The following is a 24,154-nucleotide window of genomic DNA, read 5'->3' as shown; positions in this document are numbered from 1 at the left end:
TCGTTATCGTGGACAGTTATAGAAACGACTTGTGAGTTTGGTATTGGGTTAGCATTCTTTTCTCTCAAGGTAAATGGGCTATCGGGTTTCTATCGTAGTTTTGTTGAAGTGTGGACCATTTGGAGTTATAGTTATTTTCGCTGTTTCTCCAAGAAGGCCCATGATTTGAAAATTCACGCGGTGGGTTATTGGGTAGAGGAATCCAGGAATCACGGAACACTTGGTCGCAGTATCTGGCTATATGACCTACATTGTGACACTTGTAGCAGGTGGGTTGGTTTTGTGGTTGTGAGTAGTAGTTTTGTGGCATTGCCTGGTTTTCAGCTTGTTGTTTTAAGAGCCGTAATTTTAATTGTTTTAGTTCTTGTCTTAATCTAGGGACCTCTCTGGTTGCACCGTCAGGGGTGGCTAAGTTGGCGGGTGTCGTATTGTATGCGTTTAGTGGGGGTGTATCATTTTCCGCAAAAGTTACCGTGTTGGTTTTCGAGGGTTTAGTTTGTAGTTTGTTCATCGCTTTCACTATAGTTGCAACTATTCTCTCATCATCGTCGCTGATAACGGAATTGTTGACTCGTGCTATCCTAACTGCCTTCGTGTAGGTTGCTGGTTGACTTAAAAGGAGTCTCTGTTTAAGGTTAGGATTCACGTCTTGTATAAATAGGTCTAATATAGTCTCTTCACTAGCGTTTAATTCTTGGCACAATTTCTCGAGATTGGCTATGAACTTCTCTAGACCGCTTTGTCTTCTTTAAGGCTGTATAGCTGCGTCTTCTTTATCCACACACCCTCTGGGGGTTCATACTCACTTTGAAAAGCCTGTATGAGTGAGTCAATCAATGTGCTGTTTGTTTTTTTCTGGTAGGGACTCGTAGTATGTGGAAGCGGACTGGTTCAGGCACAGGGGAAATGCACAAAGTTGATCGTGGCTATTCCAGTTATTAAAGGTGGCTACTCTTTTAAACTGAAGAAGGAATTCTTTGACGTCTTCTTCGGGGCTTCCATTAAATTTCGGGAGGTTGGATCTATCTACTGAGGGTCTCACGGAGAGTGTCAACTTTTCAAGCAGAGCTGTCAAAAGAGTTTCATCATTGCGTTTCTCTGGGGTATTCTTTATTACTTGTCTGTCAATTGTTTCCGTAAACCTTTCTAAAATTCTTTCTAACCGTCTGTTGTTTAAATCGTCACTTCCTATAGAGTCTCTATCATAGCTATCTGGTGGGGGTATTTGTACTTCGGGGGTATTAACATTTATAGCAGCCGGTGTGGTAGAGAAAAATATTGGCACGGAGCTGGGATTGTGGTGATTCATTTTAATTGTATTTAAATCTCTTCTTATAAATTTCTTCTTTTAAATTTCTTCTTTTAAATTTCTAATAAATATTTTCTCCTTTTTTTTAATATAATTTCCTTCTTCTAAATTTTCTTATTTTAATTTCACCTTAATTGTTTCTTGTAAAATTTCTCGTTTAAATTTTATTCATAAAAATTTCCTCGTTTAAATTTCTTCTTATAAATTTCCTTCTTATAAACTTCTTCTTATAAATTACTTCTATATATTTCTTCTTAAATTTTTTTTTTTTTTTGTGCACACCTGAATGCAGCTAAGTTCTCTCTAATTATGCAGAAGAAAAGAGACGAATTTTATCTCGGTAGTACCTCCAATGTGAGGCGGAACTTTTTGAGTATATTTTTTATTGTGTAAATATTGTGAGTCGGGGTTTCTTTACGAGGAATGGGGTTTAATGGTTTGTATTTTAGGAGGATAGGGTGTATAGATGTAGGGATGCCTCTTTGGTTCTGTGTAATGGTAGCACTCTGACTTGTGTTATAATGCGCGCTTACTTTTCTTGGCGCGTGATATATTTCTTCCCTATTTTGTTTATGAATAACAAATCTTTTTTTGTTATTAACAAATAATATATTCTCCACTTTAAACTATATAAAAAAACCGTTTCTTACTGATTCTCTTCGGTTTTCTCGTTTTTATATTTGTTGCTTTGTTTTTGGGCGTTGGCGTCTTTTCATTTTCGTTAGATAGCGTGTAAAATATTAATGGTTGATTTTGGGTGTTTTGATTGTTATGAATAGCATCTTTGTTAATTAGGTTTAGCTTCCTCACGGTATTTAAACATATCCATATGCTTTGATCAATTTAAAATTCGTTAATAAATGAAATTGCATAACAATTGATTATGAAAATGGTAAGTCCATTTTCTTTAGAATTACTCATTAAGCACTTATAAAAAGTTTATCAGTCAAAATACGCAAAAGCGTAATTTGACTGATAGGATGGAATGGAAAAACCGTTAGCCACAGACGTGTTTAATATTGCATGTTTTAACATGTCCCGAGAAATTGCGTAATTGCAAATCTGCAAAATGTTTGTCTAAAACTCATTGTTATCAGTATTAGTGTGACAGTATCGAAGTGTAGTCCCGATATTTAAATTTAATATAATTTTTACAATTATTTACTTTTATTATATAAAAAACGGATAACTTCATATTAAAATCAGAAAGTGAAACAGGTTGGAAGTAATAATGAATCATTATTTTACTATAGTTTAAGATATTTTTTTTATTCTATTGTAAATGTAAAATCACACAGAAAAAAACCCTATGAATATAAACAAAAGAAGAGTCTTATAAATGGAGGATGAGGATAATACCACTAATAAAAACACATGTTTAAAGAAAATTACAAAAAGAAGAAGAATTATAGAGCTAGAATGTACATCATATGAGGATGATGCTTCATATAGCCAAAACTTCGATTCTGCAAAAGAATATAAAGGACAATATGCCCAAAGAATAAGTAAAATCAAGCGAAAACAAGCGAAATTCCGAACAAGAATACTGTGCAAAAAACGGTAAAATTATTAAAGAAAAAAAATTTGAAAATAAAAGTTGTAACTGTTCGAAAAAATGTGTAGAACTTTGGAATATGAGCGACTTAGATAAACAAAACTTATTTCTCTATGGAAATGTTCATAGTTATCCTGTAAAAAGAAGAAGGCCAAGAAATTATGCGGGAACATTGAGGACTAATGTGTATAAATTTCTCTTGAGCACTCCTCGTAAAAACATTTTAGTATGTAAGAAATTTTTTATAAATACTCTTAATATATCTACGGTACGGATTGATAAAATCTTAAAAGCAAAAGATAATCCAAAAGACATGCGTGGGAGAATGGATGGTTCTTGCAGGAGAACTAGTAAACTCGCGATAAAATTTATTAGAAAAAACATAAAAAGTTTTCCGGCTTTTGAGAGTCATAACACTCGATCCCAAAATCCAGATTGAAAGTATTTGAGCCCTTTTTTGAACATAAACAAAAAAAAAAAATAATATTTAATTCATAATTAGAAAATGTGCGAAAAATAATTGCAGCTCATAAATGGACATACAGGAAAATCTTTAAACATGGCGAACTTTTGCATATAGATTTTCCTAATATCCGTGGATGTGGAAATTAGCAAAAAGTTAAACAACTCCATGTAACCTATTTAAAATGTTATGTACAATGCGAATTCAGCCTACATTGTTAAAATAAACTTGTGCGTTACACAGTCAGAACGTTGTTCATTTGATTTCAAAAAAAAAAAAATGTTGTTCTGACGAAACCATGCAAATAAAATTCACATTTAAGATTATCGACGTTCGAGGGCAGATTTTCGACGTTCGGGGGCATTTTAAAAAAAACACGAAGGAACGAAGGAATTTTGAATTTTTTTTTTGACAATTAGAAAAAATAAGACCTGTTTTATTAAGAAAGGTAGAAAGAGAAAAGTTTCTTATTTTTGTTATGTAGAATTTACAATTTAAAAAATCAGTCTTTTTATAGAACTTTTAGCCGAATGCCTCACAAGATTCAAGGTCTGCAAAATTATTTAACTATAAAGAAATAACTGCGTGTCTGTTTTTTGTTAAAATAAATAACGAAATGATTTCTTTCTGTATTTTGTTTCGTTTTATAAAACTTGGAGTTTTTACTGTTTCTTTAATTTAAAGTAAATTTTTGATATCGCCAGAAAATGATCAAACTCAAATCGTAAACGAAGTTTACAAAAATGAAATTATTTTCTATAATTTCGAAGTAAGTGAAAATAAGGTTATGGTTCTTCGAGCTGTAATACTATAACTGGAATTAATTAACTAATAGTAGTTAATAGTACTTCTTATTTAGATGATAAAGTTATTATGGGATAGTGTAGTGAATATTAGAGTATCTGTTGAAGAATTTTATTCAGGGTCATATAAATGCAATAAAGGCTACAGTGCACTCCGGAAAATTAAAGCTGAAAGTGATCAGTTTGATTGTTTTTGCAATGTTTTAGAGTCAGGGAATGGTCAACCAATGTTTGAATGCGTTTTAAAAAATGGTGAAGATAAAATTGGTATGTCTTTGTCTGTGAATCCGAGGATTGCGAGTTATGGATTAAAAAACTTCCAAATGCAACTTTGTATTTACAGATTATAAGCAAATTTGTGCTCAGCACTAGCCTAAAGATGCAAAATTAAAAAAAGTCAAAGGTGCTAGTTTTGTTCCAGTGCATCCTCCATCAGTCTTTAAAGTTATACCAGTGTCTTGTATTCCAATAGTGTCTAGAAAACGAGATGTCACTGGGCTAATGTGTTCTGAAAGAAATAGTTTACCTAATGAGTTCAAAAACTTTAAAAAAATGGATGCTATTCAATTTAATTTAATTGTAAAAAATTTGAAGCCATTGATAAATAACTGTAAAGAAAAGTATTATTTTGTTGAAAAAGAAAAAAATACATCTTTAATATCATATGAACATTGTGGACCAGTACCTAAGTTTTCAATATATATAACTTTAGAAGATTCTGGAGATATTTATTTTCTTTTTTAAACAAAGGAATTATTAAATATTATTCTCAACTGGAGAATGCTGTTAGTTATGTTATTAATAATGAAACAGATTCTAAGCGAGAAATTCATATTAGGCATCAAGTCACCAAAACCAATTGAACGACAAAATTTTGGATTAGTTCTCAAAGTTTTTTGTGATGAAACAGTTGCAACATTAGGTGTAAAAATTCCTGAAGCTAAAGATACTGCACTTTTTATTGAAACAGTTGACAAGTGATGGTTTATTGTCAACAGTGAAGCAAAAGGTCTAGATATTAGATTAAATGATATTCTAAGAAAGCCTATTACTTCAGTCAATTATTGGCAAATAGATTTCTTAGAGAACTATATTTCTTATTTTGCTAAAAATTTGAAATGCGTAAATTCAAAATTAAGAGAGAAAAAGTTAACAATGGATACTGGGAGTGCTTTGCAAAAAACTTCTAAAAGATTAGCAAGCTGTGCCAAGTATTTGTTGAACTGTGGTGCATCTTGTGTATTGCTAGGGTAATGCGATCAGATGCACTAGAAAAACAGTTTAGGAAATATCAGCAAGGGTCAGGTGGCACATCTGATAACTGTTCGAAATGTTATTCAAAAATTTAGAATCGACAAAATTGGAAAGTTGCTAGATGAGTAAGCAGATTTTACAATATTTCCTCACCACCACTGTGATAGCTGTGAAGTTGATATGGAGTTTGATAAGTCAATATGTGAAAATTGTGAGGTTCAGTTGCCAAATAACTGCAAACAAGGGCTTTTCCATATTACAGGTTTTATTGCTTACAAACTTCCAGAATTACATTCAATTAAAAAAAAAAAACCGACGCCTTTGATGTTTCAAAAATATGGAACTTTGATTAGTTCTTTGATCAGTGGAAGACTAAGAGAACCTTCTGACAATTTAGTCTACTTTGTTATTTATTGTTTTTTTTATATCTGCGGAGTCACTTGTGAATAAAGATTCACCATTACTGTGCAAGAGAGGATTAATTGACATTTTTATTTAACTGCAATAGTAAATTTCAATTGCTTGTTCGAAGTGTTAAAAAAGTTTGCTGCATTTTGGAAAATATTTTTTTAAACAATCAAGGTAAAAAACACTCTGAAGATTTTGAGAAGAAATGTTTAATAAAACAAGCAAAACTTTCAACTTCAAAATAAAATACTTTGAGTTAAAAAAGTCAAAATAATTTTGAGAAAATAAAGTTAACATATATGTTTGTTTTTATCAAAAAACTTATTATTTGTATTACAAGTGTTAAACAGCTAAAATAAACATATAGTTTTAAGAAATGAGATTTAGTCATTTTTAGCTAAACTCTTTAAATTTTTATTGTAAATAACTTATTTATAAACGTAAAAAAATTCCCGCAATATTTTCTTCCGAAATTTAATCAAAATGTTTTGTCCTAATAAAGCTCTTTATTCGTTTCTGAAGTTTGTTTACAAAAGCAAGGATAAAAAATAATTTTAACCGTAAAAAAGTCGGCCTTCGCTAATTTTACGGAAAATGAGCTGTCACAGCCTGTTTAAGAAGGCCTTGAAATGACGGAATGAAAAATCTTATAAAAATAAAACCAAGTGATAAAACGCAGACGATCTTGAAAAATTTACTAAGCAAGTCAAATAGAAAATCGCCGTGAAAAGAGATTTTTAGTTATATTTCCATCAACGACGCAAAGACACGTGTGAAAGATGTGATTTCTTTAACATGAAAATTCAAACAACAAACAGTGACGAAGAAAGGCAACTCTTGTACAAAGACATGATGTTTACTTAAAAAATGCCGAATTAGCAAGAAAAGCCTTACAAGAAGATAGAATTCTAGCAACAGAAAATCCAGAAAGTTATTTTGCCTTTTCTTTCGATTTACAAAAAGCCTTACCATATCCAAAATTATCCGTTTCGATCGCATATTATAAGCGAAATATGTATGCTTTAAACGAGGAATTCCATAATTTTAACGACGGTAAAGTTTTCATGTATGTGTGGGATCCCAGGATATTGCATCTTGTTGCCTGAACATTTACAAAATGTAACGACCCAAAATCATGTTATAGCTTACAGTGATATGTGCACTGGGCAAAATCGAAATATTCAAATGGCATTGATGTAGTTAAGAGTTGTCCAGTCCTTGGAAAATAACATTGAAATAATCGACCATAAATTTTTGCTTTCTGGGCATTCGTATTTACCAAACGGTGCAGATTTTGGTGTTACAGAAATGGCATTACGAAAAAAGATTTTCTTGTACAGTCCTGAGGATTACTATGAGGTTACAAAACAATGTCAACGAAATAATAAGTTTAATTTGTACAAAATGAAACATGAGAATTTTATTTCAACTAAATATCTAGAAAATGCAATTCAAAAAAGAAAAAAAAAAAATACTGAAGGAGAAAAGGTAAACTGGCTGAAAACATGTTGGCTGGGGTCTCGTAAAATTTGACTGTAAATAATTATTATTCAAAATTACGTAAGTTATTTAATTGGAAATAAATTTATGTATGTATGTATGTATGTATGTATATATATATATATATATATATATATATATATATATATATATATATATATATATATATATATATATATATACACCCAGCCAACACTCTTACATCGGTCCCATGAGTGTTTAACGAGGTTTACATTGGCCGATAAGGGCATGGGATTGCGTTAAAGATTTGACATGAGACCTATATGGGCCGCCTATCAAATAATATCATTTTTATAACTGATGGGTTGCCCATATTGGACCCACGTTGGTTTTTTATTGCGAGCCCTTGTCTTTTATCTAAACGGCTATTGGTTTAAATAGTTTTTTATTGCGCCTCATGTTAAAAACAGAAGCACTGTGAAGTTACCTATATCTTAATAATTTTCTCAAGTTTTTTGTTTAACACATAAAAAATGACAAATAAAGTGTATAATGAGCGAAATCAAAGGCGTCACATTCGTGCAAGGGTAGATGAACATCTTAGAGTTGCTGCTATAGAGTCGTTTGATCATCAAACAAATCCATCATATTCTAATCTAAATTTTATTGATGTCTCCTCTACTACGTTTAGATCAGACGATCCTCTATCCGCAATGCACCTTTATGAGGGAAATTCAACTATAAATTTACAAGCTAATGATTTTTCCGTTCAATATAAAGATGATTTTTCAATGTTTAATGAAAACGCTAATCTTCATGGTGAACATTGTGTTGACTATGAAGATTTTGATACTCACTTTCAAAATTTTGAGAACACTGAAAAAGAGCCAATCTCTGCTCGTGAGAGTTTAACTGTATGGGCAACTCAGTATAACATTTCACTTGCTGCAACAACTGCTTTACTAGTTATTCTTAATCCTTTTATTTTAGACATACCATCAGATGCTAGAACTTTACTATATGCTCCAAAAGTAACTGATATAGTGACTTGCGGAGTTAATCAATATAATCGTTTTGGAATATCTAACTCTCTGTGCTCACTTTTGAAAACTTCATTAAAACCCTTGAATGATATATCAGATATATCAACGCTTCATATAAATATTGATGGCGTACCTTTATCAAGATGTTCAAATTTATGTATTTGGTCTATTCTTGGAATAGCAAAAGAACTACCTCATCTTGGTATCTTTACAATAGGCATCTACTCAGGAAATTTCAAGCCTAATTCTGTAAATGATTATTTAAAAGCTTTTGTTGATGATATGCTGACAGTAGCAAGTATTGAAGTATGCTTTGATAACAAAAAACCTTAATATTGCTATTGATGCTTTTATTTGTGATGCACCTGCAAGATCATTTTAGAAGTGTACGAAAGGACATTCCGGTTATAATGGCTGTGAAAGGTGTACACAGAAAGGGGAGTACTTTAACAATCGTGTAATATTTCCTGAACTTTCTTCTCCATTAAGAACTGATGAGCAACTTAATGCATTTATTTGCCATGGTCATCATTATGAAAAATCTCCTTTGCATGACACAGGTATTGATCTTTTTAGTCAATTTGTTTTAGACTACTTGCATCTTGTATGTTTTGGTATGGTCAAAAAATTTATTCACTTGTGGATGCCTGGAAAGGGATCTGGAAATATTTCATCAGCTATTGCTGTTGTTATCTCAAAACATTTTAACATAATTAAATCCTTTGTCCCCCAAGAATCCGCTCGAAGACCTCGATTACTCTTTGAATTTCGGCAATAGAAAGCCACTGAGTTTCGACAATTTTTGTTATATACTGGACCAGTTGTGTTAAAGGATAGATTACCGCCATTACTATATAGAAATTTTTTAATCCTATCTGTATTAATAAGACCACTTTTAGTGGAGGATCCTTTTTCAGAAACATGTGATTATGTTGAAAAACCTCTCAAAACTTTTGTTAAAGGCATTTTAAGGTTTTGGAGTTGGTAATGGAATTCAAATCTTGATTTATACCCAGCTAGCAAGAAGTAATTGGCCCAATCTATGAAATAACATTGGCTAAATATTTGGATCGGGCCAATGCTTCTCCAATGCTTAAACTTAAAAGTTTTATTTACTTTAATTTAGCCGACGCAACTGTACCAATAGCACAAACAATTTTTGCAATGCGCTAACTTGACAAAAACAATTTTGTAATAAAGTTTTCATTGTAAGATTGTAGCATAAAAGTTTTTAACGAGATTCTAATCTTTAAATATAAATATTCATTAAAATTATTGTATTTTATTTAAGTAACATTTATTAAAAAATAATGTAAATATTTTTTTACAAAGTGCAGTATAAAAAAAATTATTTTTCATGCACTGAAAATTAAAAAAATATTTTTGTTATAAAAAGAAAATAAATAAAAGTTAAGTAAATGAAAAAGTATATGCTTATTTTTTGTTGTTGTTAATTAATATCTAGAAAATGAATAGCTATACAAAACGTTATTCATACTCAACCATTCGTCGAAAAGTTAAAAAACAAGCTGAACTTGATTTAAATAGAGTATATAACAATTTTCCGGACCATGCAAATTTTTGTGATGTCAAGCAGCTAGTTCAGCAGGAAGATACAACTTTATTAAAAGATGAAAAAGTTTTGTTTAGTGACATTACAGCAACTAACGCCCAAACAACAGATTTTAACTTAAAGAGTAATTTTAGTTCTGATTCAATCAGAGATTTAAATTTTGCTAATGATAATGTCAATGATGTTGATCCGGAGGAAAATTACTATGTTTCATCTAGCTCTGATGATCAAAATGAAAATTTTGATGGTGAAATAAACAACATACTTCGCGATTGGTCTCTGCATTATGAAATAACCCATGTGGCACTTGCATCACTTCTATGCATTCTTAAACCATATTTTCCAAGGACATTATTAAAGACACTTACAACAAACAACATCCAAGGACATTATTAAAGACACTTACAATGTTTGAAGTTAAAAAACTAAAAAGTGGAGGAGATTATTGTCACATTGGACTTGAGAATGGTTTAAAAAACTGCATTAATGATTTGTTTATACCCGAGAATACAAACATCCTCTTGCAATTTAATGTAGATGGGTTGCCTCTATTCAAAAGCTCTTGTGTCCCAGTATGGCCAATACTTTGTATTGTAAAGAACTTTAGTACAAAACAACCATTTGTTGTAGGAATATATAGCGGAAAAGAAAAACCACCAAGTGCAGCAGAATTTCTTGAAGAGTTTGTTGAAGAAACTAAACATTTAGTAGAGGATGGCTTTTTGTTTGGTAACAAAAGGTATTCTGTTAAAATTCATTCATTTATCTGTGATGCACCTGCTAGAGCATTTGTCAAAGTTATAAAAGGTCATTCTGGTTATAATTCATGTGAAAAATGCACAACAAATGGTGAATATGATGGCAAATTAGTTTATCCTGAGACAAATGCACCTCTACGAACAGATTTAGCTTTTTTTGATATGATTGACAAAAAACATCATCTCAAGGAGTGTCCTTTTGTAAGTCAGTTTGGTCTAGACTATATGCATCTAGTTTGTTTAGGAGTCATGAAGCGATTGATTCTTTATTGGAAAGGCCCAAAAATCCCTTTGCACGTTCGAATTGGTACACGTGCAATGGATCAGTTGTCTAATAGTCTAAACTCCTTATCACAAAATATCCCTTCGCAATTTGCAAGAAAGTGTCGTTCTGCTCATGAAGTTTTACGCTGGAAAGCTACTGAATTTCGTCTTTTTTTACTTTATCTGGGCCCATTAGTGCTCTCAAATGTTTTATCATTGCCTTTATACAATCATTTTATGTTACTAAATGTAGCTATAACTATATTGATAGATCCAGTGTTTTCTAAGTATTACTCTGAGTATGCTCGTGTATTACTTGTTTTATTTGTAAATGAAGGTAAAAGTCTCTATGGTAAAGGATTTCTTGTTTACAATGTTCACTGCCTAATTCATTTGTCAAAAGATGTGCAGACTCTTGGTCCATTAGATAATTTTAGCAGTTTTCCTTTTGAAAATTTGTTAGGACAGTTAAAAAAAATGATTAGGAAAGCACAATTTCCAATTCAGCAATTAGTTCGCAGATGAGGAGAGAGAAAAGTATGTAGTAATTTAAAAAAATGATAACTTGGATGAGCTTAATTCACTTAAAGGTGAACATTTTAGTGGCCCTTTACCTAATGGATTTGAACATGCAAAACAATTTAAAAAAGTTCAGTTAGAGAAATGGTTTTTTTCAACATCAAATCGAGATAACTGTTTTATTACAAATGATGGTGTACCGTGTCTCATTCATAATATACTACTTATGAATAATAATATTACATTTGTTTGTGAAAAATTCCTAACTGTTTATGAAAGTTTTATGTTTCCAATTTCATCAACAAAATTAGGAATTTGTAAAGTGTCTAGAAACAGTTTATTGTACCCCTGTTGCATTAAATTTTTATTTTTAAGTTAAAATTTTTTTTTTTTTAACTACACCTTTAAAAATGTTATAGTTGCATTTATACTTTTATTTTATACTTTTTATTTTTAATACTTAATTATAGTTAATTTTTCATAACTTATGTCTTAATAAGATAAAATGTAAAATGATTTCTGAAAAAAAAATTTAAACTTTAGTTGAAAAATTTTTTTTTAAGCAAGTTGTGAGATTGCTTTTCCAGAAAACAGTGAACAGGAGTTAAATATGCCTGATGAACAAAATGAAGATTTCACAATACATTCTTGCAAAGCTTAATCACCAGAAACTGACAATTTGATTGATCTAGCTCAGCCAAATTTTAATTTGTATTTCCAATGTAAAAGCATCACTAATTCATCTGCATCATCGATACCAAATGCAATCTCAGGTATAATTTTTTGCTGCCTATGATGCTTAAGTTCTAGATAAACCGTATGTTGATATTACTTTTACTAGTTTGTTATTTGAAATAAATTTTGCAAGTTTAAAGTTTTAAACAATAATAGAATTTTCAATGCATGTTAAGAAATAAAAATTTTATTAATTATATTTTTTACAAAGATGATTAAAAAGTATGAAAAAAGGTTCCATTTTGATGAGTTATTAAATTGATTGTGTTCTGCCTTATCTTTGAAATTGTTGAAAATGTTATTAATCCCTTTTTTGAATAAGAATGCTAAAATTTTAATAATATTTAAGTTTTGCCATTTTTTACTGTGCAAAAACTATATAAAAAGTAGTTTTAAATAATTATTTTAACTGTAGTATTTATATATTAAAAATTTTTGTACTGTTCAAAACTTTAGGAATACTTCCAAAAGATTTGCATGTGATTCTAAGCAGACTTGCATCAATAGAGACGAAGCAGGCCATGCATTCACAAATTTTAAATTCAATCCTTAATGCTGTAACTCAGCGTAAAAGCTATGATACTTTGCCTGAAGGCATAAATCTTCCTCTTGATTGTATTCAAGAGTTAACTGATTTTGATGAGAAACTAAAAGAAAATAGCATTTTCAAGTTATTAGTATGTCATTTGCTTAATTTTGATGTTGGTTTTTTTTTTTAATTGTATATATTTTCTGCTATATTTTATACATATTTATATTTTTTATCAACCCTTGGAATTAAAAAAAATGAGGTCGGCAATAAACTGTCGACTTTAAACTGTTAGAGTTCGGCAAAAAAATTTTGATACAAAGGTCAAACCAAGGAGGTTTAACAAACAGGAGACAGTGTCACGTGACTTTTTTAAAACCAGTTTTTAAAATGGCAGCCATCTTGGTTAACCCAAAACATTTCACGGAAATTAATATTTTACTAAAAAATTTATTAAATTCTAGTCAAAAGATTGCACCAAATTATTAAATATTTATCAGCTTATGTTTGGCAGCTTATACTATCTTATAATGAATTATTTGCTAACTGATTGCCTTTTTCAGTTTATTCTAATAACATTTGGAATACTGAAACAGACATTCAGATAGCTGTATTTCAACAATTTACTAGAAGATATTGTATTTCAGATAGTATAAAAGATTCTTGAGAAAATAAAGCCAAATGTTTGTGAGTTTTTATAAAACAGAAACAAGGTCGGCGATTTTTTATCGACCTGAAACACCTTTATGTCGGCGTTGCCGAATGCCGGCTCTTATTCCGAGGGCTGATTTTATATATTTTTATATACTTTATTATATTCTTAAAAACTTAGGTTAAGTTTAAAATATATAAAACTTGAAAAGTTTAATCTATTTTATATGTTTTTGACTTTTTACGAGAGTTTAGTTTTATATCTTTATATTGTTCTGAAACTAATAAACTTATTAATTAATTAGTTTATTATTTCTGTTGACATCAGACCAATTAAGGTTAATTATATTAAATATACCATTAATGTTAATCAAGGTTAACTATCTTGCTCAAATTGGTGGAAGAAATATTGGTGATACAACACGCAGATTGTTAAGAACACTTTTCTCAAAAGGATTATCATTGCAATTAAACTTTGCCAGTAGAAATGGAAAAGTTGGAATCGGTAACATGAAAATAACTTCTCTTATTGTCAGTAAGTCTATCATTGAATTTGAATTTTTATAACTGCAATATTTTGGTCATAAAAAATCTGTACATCTGTACACTAAAATTTTAGTTTCCACGCCTCCATACGTGTGGAAACTAAAATAATAAAACTAAATTTTTTAGTTTATGATGAAAGTATTATTTTTGTTAAATAAAACTAACTAATAAATTTTTTTGCTGTCCTGATACTAAGCAATAAAATAAATTTTCAATAAAAATGAGTTAAATATTTTTTTATTAGTAATTACTATTAATTGCTCCCTAAGTATTAATTACTACCTTGAGTAGTAAAATGTGGATTTAATTTTCCTTTTCTTTTCAGGTGTTGTAAAAAAGAACAAGTTATTGAGTGACGTCACTGCTTCAAGTGTTGAACAACTGGTAAAGGTTTGGCTTAGGCAGTCCTGCGACCGCAAAGGAGGCAGAAATGATCCAGAACGAGGAAGTAAACGATCACTCCAAAAAATTTAATCCGAGTAAATCAGTTGTTATAACTTATAATAAAAATTGTATAGTAACGGTTTATTACAATGAAATATTTAAGCATTCGTTAACCAAGACTATTTCCTCAATTATTTAATTTAAGTCGGGCCAAACAAGCACACCATTAAACACATTATTGACCTGTTTCTTTTTATTGAATCAGGTTTTGTTTCGGCTGTAATGTGATTCAAGTAAAAAAAAAATCACAATTTTAGTATTGCTATAACGTTTTTTGAATATTGGGTTAACATATTTTAAACATCCTTAACGTATAATTATTTTGAATAACGTATAATTATTTTGAAATATTTATAAAAATTTTGAATATTGGGTTAACATATTTTAAACATCCTTAACGTATAATTATAACATTGGCTAAACGTTGTTTTTAGCATTGGCCAATGAGCATTGGTCAAACCTTGCGCCAATGATTACTCCTGTATTGGCCCAACGCATTATTCCAACATTGTGCCAATGTAAGTCAATGCATTGGGCCAACATTAAGCCAATTATTTTTTGCTGGCTGGGTAATGTCCATAGTCTTACGCATATTGTTCAAGATGTTAGAAAATATGGATCCTTAAATAACCTCTTGTTTTCCATTTAAGAATTATAATGGGTATTTGAAAAAGTTAGTTAGGCAGCCACAGAACCCTGTTGCCCATATAGTACTTCGTCTTGCTAAAAAACAGCAAGCTGCAGAAAAACAGGTTGAGTATGATAAAGTAAATGAAATAAATTGCTACAGACAACTTCATTACGATGGATCAATACCTGACAATTGTTTTAACTGTGTTCAGTTAAAAAAATTCATTGGTAAATTTTTAATACCCAAGTCTAAAAGAGATAATTGTTTTGAGTTAAATGGAAGTATTATTTTAGTAAATAATATTCTGCTTAACTCATCAAATAAAACTCTAGTTGTTTATCAAAAATATTGCAATGCGATTTCATTTTTTGATTATCCATTACATTCAGCTCTACTTAGAATTTGTCTAGTAAAAGACCTTGAGGAACAGTTAAATGTCGCTTCAATCAATTTATTGTCGAAAAAGTATATCTTAGTTCCTATTGATCATTATTATGTTGCTATGCCATTAACACAAAATGATCATGGGAAGTATCTTTGAAACAAAATTATCTTTTTTTTAATGTCAAATTTTTATATATTTTTAAGTTTGTTAAATTTAAACAGAAAATATATAGATGTGTGTATGTATATATTATGGCTCTACGAATTGCTTTGATTTGATTTTCAAATCAAATGTTGCTTTACTTTGAAAAAAATGATTTTAGTTTTTTGAATCATTTCATATTTTGTTAGCGTTATTGTTTTTATAGATATCCATTGCTAAGTTTTTTTCTATCGCTAATATACGTAAATACTTTTCAAAACAAATACCAAATAATTATGCCAGGCAAAAAACACCAAAAAGAATTTTGTGTTCCAAGCTACTAAAAATATATTCAAAAGACTTACGAAAAAATCCTGTTGAAATACATTTTTTTTGTGTGGAGGGGGAGGGATTCTCAGATTCATAAATAGGTTTATTGCATTAATTGAATCTCTTAATTCCATTGGCAATGGCTAGGTCTAACCAAGAGTTGAATAAAAATAATTTACACGATTATTAAAAGTATTTATTTTTAAATATATTTTTTACTTTATATCAGGTCAACTTAACAAAATTGAAAATCTTTTGGGTAGAGTACTAAAGCAGCTCGAAGATGTGAAAGAAACGCAGCGCTTACCAATGGTAATGATTAGAAGTTTAGAACAGCGGCCGCTTCAAAATGCTGAGATTCTTCCAGATGGAGCTGTTTTTCCTTTATCATCTTAGTTAGAGTTTGATGAAATGGAAAGAAAACTAAATAATATTAGTTTTATGAATAGTGTGGTAGCTATTATTTGATTTTTTAATAATTTAATTCATCCTGTCATATTAAGGTTAAAATGATTTTCAAATTATTGTGTAAAGTAGTGAGTAAATTTTTAGGTTAAACTTGTAAGTGATATTGGGAGTAATTGTCTCGAAGAGGCAACGAAACATATGATGACATTAACTTGATGTCCAATAACTTGGCTATGAAATTTAATGTTTTTGGTGAGCGAGATAAAAGAGGATTCAGGACCACTAAACTTTTTGAGACTGCGTACAGTAAGTAAGTACAGTAAGTACAATTTTTTTCTAATGTAATATTAAATTTTATGTAAATGAATTGATAGTGTTCAAACGAATTTTACTTTTGTTCATGAAATGGTATTGTTATAACTCATGTATAAATCAGTTTTCGCAGTTTAACTGGTTAGCCCACGTGAGTCCCATCATTCGCTGTTGGCTGGGTATATATATATATATATATATATATATATATATATATATATATATATATATATATATATATATATATATATATATATATATATATATGTTGTACTGCGTATTTTGGTTAGCACTATGAGGTCACACTGATTTAGGAATAGGAAGAATGGATTGGGTTAGGGCAGGGATCAATTTATTTTAAATTTATTACCTTTTCCGTTTTTTTTTTCTATTAAAACACACTTTAAGAAATGTTAGACTTTTTATCATGTTTTGCTTACTATTATCGGCAGAAGTAAGTGTATATAAATATATATGTAAAACAACGAATATGTAAAATTAAGCAAAAAAAAAGTATATGATGTAGTTTTTTACAATACTTCGATAGTATTCTTAAATTTTATTACCAGTGTCTTAAATCTGACATTTTCTTTTTAAATGTTTTTATGTTTAATACAAATTTTTTCTATTTAGGTGAGTCTGTAAATCTACAGATGATTGCTAATTTATTAGCAGCTGAAATAAGCAATCAGGAAGATATGAAAAAGACTCAGGCAATCCATACAGCACAAGTTCAATCTACCCGTCGCAAACTTGATTTGAATGATCATCTCTCTCCAGATCTTCCACAAGGTATTCCACTGCCAGCTAAGTCAATGAAAGAAACAGAAATTTTAACACAGAAGCCGGAAAATTCAGAAGTAAAGAAAATAGTTGTAAAAATTGTTACTTTTAAAATTTATTTTTTAATTTTTTATTTAAATACAGTTTATTTATTAATTAATTGCAGTTCTGAACAAACTTTCATTTTTTTTTTTAATTTATTTTTGTTTTTTTTTATATCTCTGCACCATAGCTTGCATCAAACTATTTTTAGGCTAAACATATTGCTGATATTGGTGGAGAAAATCTAAGGAATATTATAATAAGGTCAATGCTCGTGCTGCTAGACAGCCTTCTTGCTCGCAGCTTCAATTTGACAGGGGAAAATAGAAAACAAGCTTTTACAACAAGTTTTTAGAAATCACTTATTAATTTCAATTTTTTTACAGAATGTTTCGTCAATAAAGACTCGTAAAAAATTTTATTTCTGAAGAGTCTTTATTGAAAAAACATTCTGTAAAAAATTGAAATTTATAAGTGATTTCCAGTAATTTATTATTGCTCTGTTCTTTTAAGAACTTTGAGTACTCTATTTTATAGAATACATTTATAATTGTTATAATATATATATATATATATATATATATATATATATATATATATATATATATATATATATAAATATATAATTGTGTGTGTGTATTTTAATAATACTTTTCTGTTTTATAAATAGGTGCCGTTAAATTAAATCCTTGCACAAAAACTGCACACAAAAGGAAATCGAAGCTGAAGTCTCAAAATGGTTTGCCAACTCACGGGATCGTGGGAGTAGCAGTCATAAACCTGCTAAATTTGATATTAACGTGAACTCGATGCTATTTATCTAACACCTTCAGAAAATTTGGACAAATTTGTTTAATATGATTAATGAGTTTTTTTTAAAAAATAATTAGTTTAAGTTATATTTTGTTGTTTTTTTCTACGTTTCTTGTTCTTTATGACTTCTTCCTGATTGACTTTAAGGCAGAGGTTAAATGAAAAAGTATTACGCTTATAAGACTTCAGATACTTGTAGGCTCCTTTTGGGCTGTGTGCAAATTTTCCTAGTCGTAACCATATGGACTAACTAAATGGGCTGCATACGGGAGGCGTACGGTTTTTTCAGCGAGAAGCCCGTATGGAGCCCTTGTGGAACCCGTTTGCATCTCCCGCTGGGCTAGCAACGGGTTACCCATATGGGTCCCGTATCAAAGCCCGTGTGGGTCCCTTATGGTACCCTCATGTATTGGCTGGCTGGGTATTGTAAGGTGAATATTTTGTATGTTTATGTTTATATAAATGCATTTCTTATTTATGAGTATCACCAAAATATATAAATCATTAGAGGTGTAACGAATATGGTTTTTTGTGTATCCGGCCGGATTCGGATATGCCGGATATGAATTTCGAGGAATTTATACTTCTACATAATTGGAATTTTGAAATTAAAACGTTTCTTTGAATGAATATTTTGAAATCATTTTTCGAAACAACAAATTTTTATTACATTTTATTATCTTCAAATTGAGTTTCGCAAGAAGTTTTCATTCATTATTTTTAAACTAACGTTCTATAATAGAACGTTAGTTACAGAACAAATAGAACTTCTATTTGTTCTATAATAAAAGAATAGTGTATACGATATAACGTTATTATCTAGAGTATAGATAATAACGTTATATCGAAATTATCATTTATTATTATAGATTCTATACCAACAAATATTTTGGTATCAAATGTGTTTATTATAGGTATTATAGTTAAATATTTAATATCGATTGTGAATACGTATAGTTTTATATTTCAGGAAAATTTAATAATGAGGAGCTTTATCTGGCCATTATATAAAATAAATGACGCAAGTGATGCGTATGCAACCTGTAATATCTGTAAAAAAACAATTAAACGTGGAACTAAGGAGGCTGGGCAAAAGTGTTTTAGTACGACACCTCTGCATAACCATATTAAAATAAATCATCCAAAAGAATATCGTAAAGAGAGAAATAAAAGTGAACAGAAAAGAACAGCTCAGCTCACACCGGCAGTTTTCTCAACTGGTACAACAGAAAGTGAGGAAATCGCTTGTGAAACTTCTAAGCAGACTTTAATAGATGAATATTTAAAGTCAAAAAAAGTATGGAACATTAATGATTCTAGATCCCAAGCTATTCATCGTAAAATTGGGTTAATGATGACCTTAGACAACCAGCCGTTTACTTTAGTTGAAGATACAGGTTTCAATAATTTAATAAATCATCAAGAACCTAGATATTCCTTACCAAATAGAATATATTTTTCCCAAACAATAACTCCTCAACTTTACATGGAATTAAAGAATAAAATTTCTATTAAGTTAAAAAAAGCAAACCACATAAGCTTTTCTTCAGATATATGGACATGCCCGATATTTCACGAATCATTTATTTCATTGTCAGGCCACTGTATTGATAAAGATTTTAACATAATTGATGTGGTATTACATGCTTCTCATTTTTCTGAAAGCCATACAGGAATAAACATATCTGAAAAGTTAGAAAGTTTGTGGGATAGCTGGAAAATTCAAGTTGAAAGACGACGCCTTCTTGTAAGAGATGGTGCTAGCAATATGGTTAAAGGGAGTAATCTAGCCGAAATTCCATCAATCCATTGTACCATTCATTTACTTTAATTACTTGTTTCAGATTCAATCATGAGTGAAAATATTGTAATTGATGTCCTTGCAAATTGTCGTCGACTTGTAACTCATTTCAATCATTCGTCCCTAGCATGTAGCAATTTTAAGAAAATTCAGTAACAACAAAATCTTTACAATCTTTGTCTTGTTCAAGATGCTCTAACAAGATGGAACAGCACTTATTTGATGCTTGAAAGATTAAACAAATTAAAAATTCCAGTTCAACTATACTTACAGAACGTTCTGACTTAATGACTTTTTCTACATTTGAATGGACACTTATATCAAGCATTATTAAACTGCTAAAACCTTTTTTCTAATTAACTCAGGAAACGAGTTCAGAAATAACAACTTTGTCCTCTGTTATTCCAAATATATGCGCATTAAATAAATATATGTCCAAATGTCAAGTTGATTTAAGTATTCAAAAAACTCAGAGTCAACTTAAAACTTCTTTAAAAAATCAATTTTTTGCAGAAGCAAACGATGTAAAGTCTTTGCACATCACGAAAAATAGATGCTGTGTTATGGCTACATCAATAGATCGTAGATATAAGTTTTCTTTTTTTGATGATGATACCAAAAAACAGGCTAAGTATTGGTTAATAAATGATGTTTTATCCTTTGAAAAAACAATAGTTTGTTCAGAAGAAGTAGATTTTCATGTAAATGAATCACCACAATTAAAGTTTTCAGTAAATACTGAAAAAGAAGACTCACTTGAATCGTGTTTTAAAGAGATTATAAATGCAACGTCTGAAAAAACGATACCTTCCAAAAAAGGAAAAGTAGAAAAAAAATCGAATGAGATTTTGATTAGAAAAGAAATAAAAAAGTTTATTTCTGAACTACTGGTAGACAGAAAATGCTGTCCATTGAAGGCTTGGATGCAAGAAGAACGATTTCCTCTATTAAAAGAAATTGCTTTAAAACACCTATGCACTCCAGCATCATCCGTATTTTCAGAAAGACTGTTCTCAGAATATGGTAACATCTATGAGAAAAAAAGATCTAGATTATTACCTAAGACAGGAGAAATGCTTTTATTTATTTATCACAATTGTATGAAAATAGATTAACTCTTTTATTTGCATTTACTCATTTGAAATTAGTTAATTGGTTGAAATTGTGTTTGCTATTTTCTATGTATTTTTTCTTTCTTATGTAATATAAGACTTGTTGCTTCATAAAATTTGTTAATTGGAGTTACGAGCCATCCATAAAGTATGTAGACACGCATGGAGTGTGGGAATACCAAAATATTATATCCGGCCGGGTAAATATAATATCCGGCCGGATACCGAATACCGGATTATCCGGCAATTTGGCCAGATAATCCGGCCGGATATCATATCCGTTACACCTCTATAAATCATTACGAATTTTTTTCTATTTTTATGTCGCTAAATTTATAAGATGACTGATAATTTACCATACGTTTTTGAGGAGTTAGTACATACTGAAAACAATAGTTCACCAAGTGAGTTACCAACTTTTGACTTTTCAGTAGATGATTCTGTTGCTGATCCAAATAACAATTTAATCTCTGAAATAACAAATATTGAACAGATAGCTTTTATTCAATCAATAGAAAGCAATAACGATTTATTCATGAAAGAAATTTGGAACCTGAAGTAGCAGTTGAATCTAGGGAAAGGAAACAAAATGCAGAACAGATGTCTTCAAAAAGATTTAGGAATAAGAATTTGATAATGCTAGATCATGAATACATAGGTTTTAGAGAGACTGGCGAAGAAAAATTTTTACAAGACGCTGTAAAACCTGCAAAAAAACTTGGAGAGACTTGTAAGTCAAATAAATGCTTACAAGGTAATGTGATTAATTGTAAAAAGTTTATAGAAGGTGTAAGATTAAATACTTCTAAAAAATTTTGGGAGATGAGTTGGACAGTTAAGAAAATCTTTGTTTTATCTTTAGTTGATAAAAAATCAACTAAAAGAAAAACTACAGAAAGGGCTAATACAAGGCAAAGTATTACTAAAGTCTATTATTTAAAATTATATAACAACAAAATGAGAATTTATTTAAAGACGTTTTTAGGAACGCTGGGTATTAAAGAGTGGACAGTTAGGTATTGGCTAGGAGAAAAACATAATAGGGATACAACAACAAAACTTAATCATACTGTATGGCCTTACCATTCATTGAAGGAGTTGCTACAAATATATTTAAGAACCATGCCTAAACTGCCTTCTCACTACCGCAGAAAGGAGAGTAAAAAATTGTATCTAGAACCTATAATACAGTCTAAACGTGAGCTCTATCGTATCTACGTTAAAAATGCTACAAAAAATGGACAGTGAGCGGCTTGCAGAAAACTATTTGAAGCTTTGTTTTAACCAAATAAAGATACATGCGATCTATGTTGTTCATATAAAATAGGAAATATTACAGAGCAAGAGTTTCAACAACATGTATCACGGAAAGATTTAGCTAGACAGGAAAAAGCTTTAGACAAAATAGCTGCAAAAAATGGAACAGTTCACGTTATCATTGCTGATTTACAAGCAGTGAAACAGTGAAACTATGTCCATACATGACAGCCAGTGCATTGTATTTTAAAACAAAACTGATGGTTCTTAATTTAACAATATACAATCTTTGCACTAATAAAGTAAAGTGTTATTGGTTTGATGAAACAACAATTGATTTAAAGGCATCAACTTAGGCTTCATTTTTTGTAGATTATTTAAAAAAAATCATTGATGAATTCCCAAAAGATGTCATAACTTTTACTGATGGATGTAAATCACAAAATAGAAATGAAGTTGTTTCGAACGCACTTCAGCAATTGGCAATGCAAAAAAAGTAGCCATCACACAAAAAGTTTTAGAAAAGGGTCATTCTCAAACGGAGGAAGATTCAGTTCATCCGGTAATAGAAAGAAAGTTAAAACACCTGAAAATATATTTACCTAGCCAATACTCTTTATTAACCAAAGAAGCTAGACGCAATCCATCTCCATATGAGGTAGCAATGGTAGACCATGTATTTTTTAAAGATTATAGTATTAAAAGCTACCTTATTTATGATACAATCCGTCCTGAGAGAGGTACTGGAGCAAAATGTATGGTTGATATCAGAGTTCTAAAATACAATCCCAATGGAACAATAGATTTTAAACTAAGTTACGATGAACAGTTTAAACAATTACTGCGAAGACCAAAAAGAGCTCAACCAGGGATTCCACCACAACTCTTTACTGAACGATTGATCTCAAAATCAAAATATGATCATTTACAACAGTTAAAAAGTGTTACACCCAAGGATTGCCATGAATTTTATGACAACTTTCCTTACAAAAATGATTAACTTTCTTTTATTCTATTAAACTGTAACTACGATGACAGTTATTTTTTGAGTAGTTAAAATAGTTCTTATACTTTTTTGATGTTTTTTGTAATTTTAATGTTAATGAGTAACATTTTTCTTAATTTATAATCATAAAGATTTATTTATAAAGTCATAGAGATATATTTTTGTTAGAAAGCTGAAGATGTTCTTTTATCGTTACGAGTTTATTTCGTGATATAATTCCTAAAACCTGCTCTATTGTTTCTAATAAGGTAATTAAAAAGGCTGCACAGGTTGAGTAAAATGTAAGATTAAAGCGAACTGTTACTGAAATATTGTTATACTATAATGTTTATATTTTGAAGAGATTTCAGAATATATATATATATTTTCTTTTTTAATTAAGCTTTTAAGATATAAGGCTTTTAACAGATAATACAATTCATGTAATCATTTTATTATTATATATTTATTATTTTGTAATAATATTAGTAGTTTAATTTCAATACCGCATAACTTACTCTAAGGAGTACCATTGTGGTGAATTTGTCGTTAAACCAAATCCGCGTAAGTGTTCTAGCGACTAAATCATTAAAACACCTAATAGCTATTATTGACATTACAAAGAACATTATTAAACTCTCTATGCCGAAGTGAGCCCAAAATCTGTTTAAATAAAAAAAATATACAGTTTTAACCTTTTACTTTAAAACTTTTAGAAATGCAGATACGCGCTCCCTTCCTGTACTAGATCCGCGGATTTGCATATCCCCGACGATATCAAAAAAGTGAAAATGAATGGAGATCTATAGCAAACGAGTTCAAAAAGAAATAGAACTTCT

At 30.0% G+C, this 24,154-nt stretch overlaps 3 pseudogenes across 1 annotated transcript; all 3 read left to right on the top strand.

The window, feature by feature from the left end:
• The first annotated feature begins 7,786 nt into the window (after nt 1-7,786).
• LOC149888069 (uncharacterized) lies at nt 7,787-9,074 on the top strand (annotated as a pseudogene).
• Nucleotides 9,075-9,764: 690 nt separating this feature from the next.
• Nucleotides 9,765-12,071, top strand: LOC149888068 (uncharacterized; annotated as a pseudogene).
• Nucleotides 12,072-12,369: 298 nt separating this feature from the next.
• LOC149888067 (uncharacterized) lies at nt 12,370-14,368 on the top strand (annotated as a pseudogene). The gene is made up of 4 exons (XR_016452946.1): nt 12,370-12,379; nt 12,533-12,822; nt 13,701-13,860; nt 14,197-14,368. The product of XR_016452946.1 is annotated as an uncharacterized LOC149888067 (transcript).
• Nucleotides 14,369-24,154: the final 9,786 nt, after the last annotated feature.

The sequence above is a fragment of the Hydra viridissima genome, unplaced genomic scaffold (assembly GCF_058129835.1).
Source record: "Hydra viridissima isolate aposymbiotic clone 2 unplaced genomic scaffold, HvirCarnegie_v1 scaffold_5, whole genome shotgun sequence".
NCBI lineage: Eukaryota > Metazoa > Cnidaria > Hydrozoa > Anthoathecata > Hydridae > Hydra > Hydra viridissima.
The sequence above is the reverse complement of the archived record's forward strand: the minus strand, read 5'-3'. Positions and strand labels throughout refer to the sequence as shown.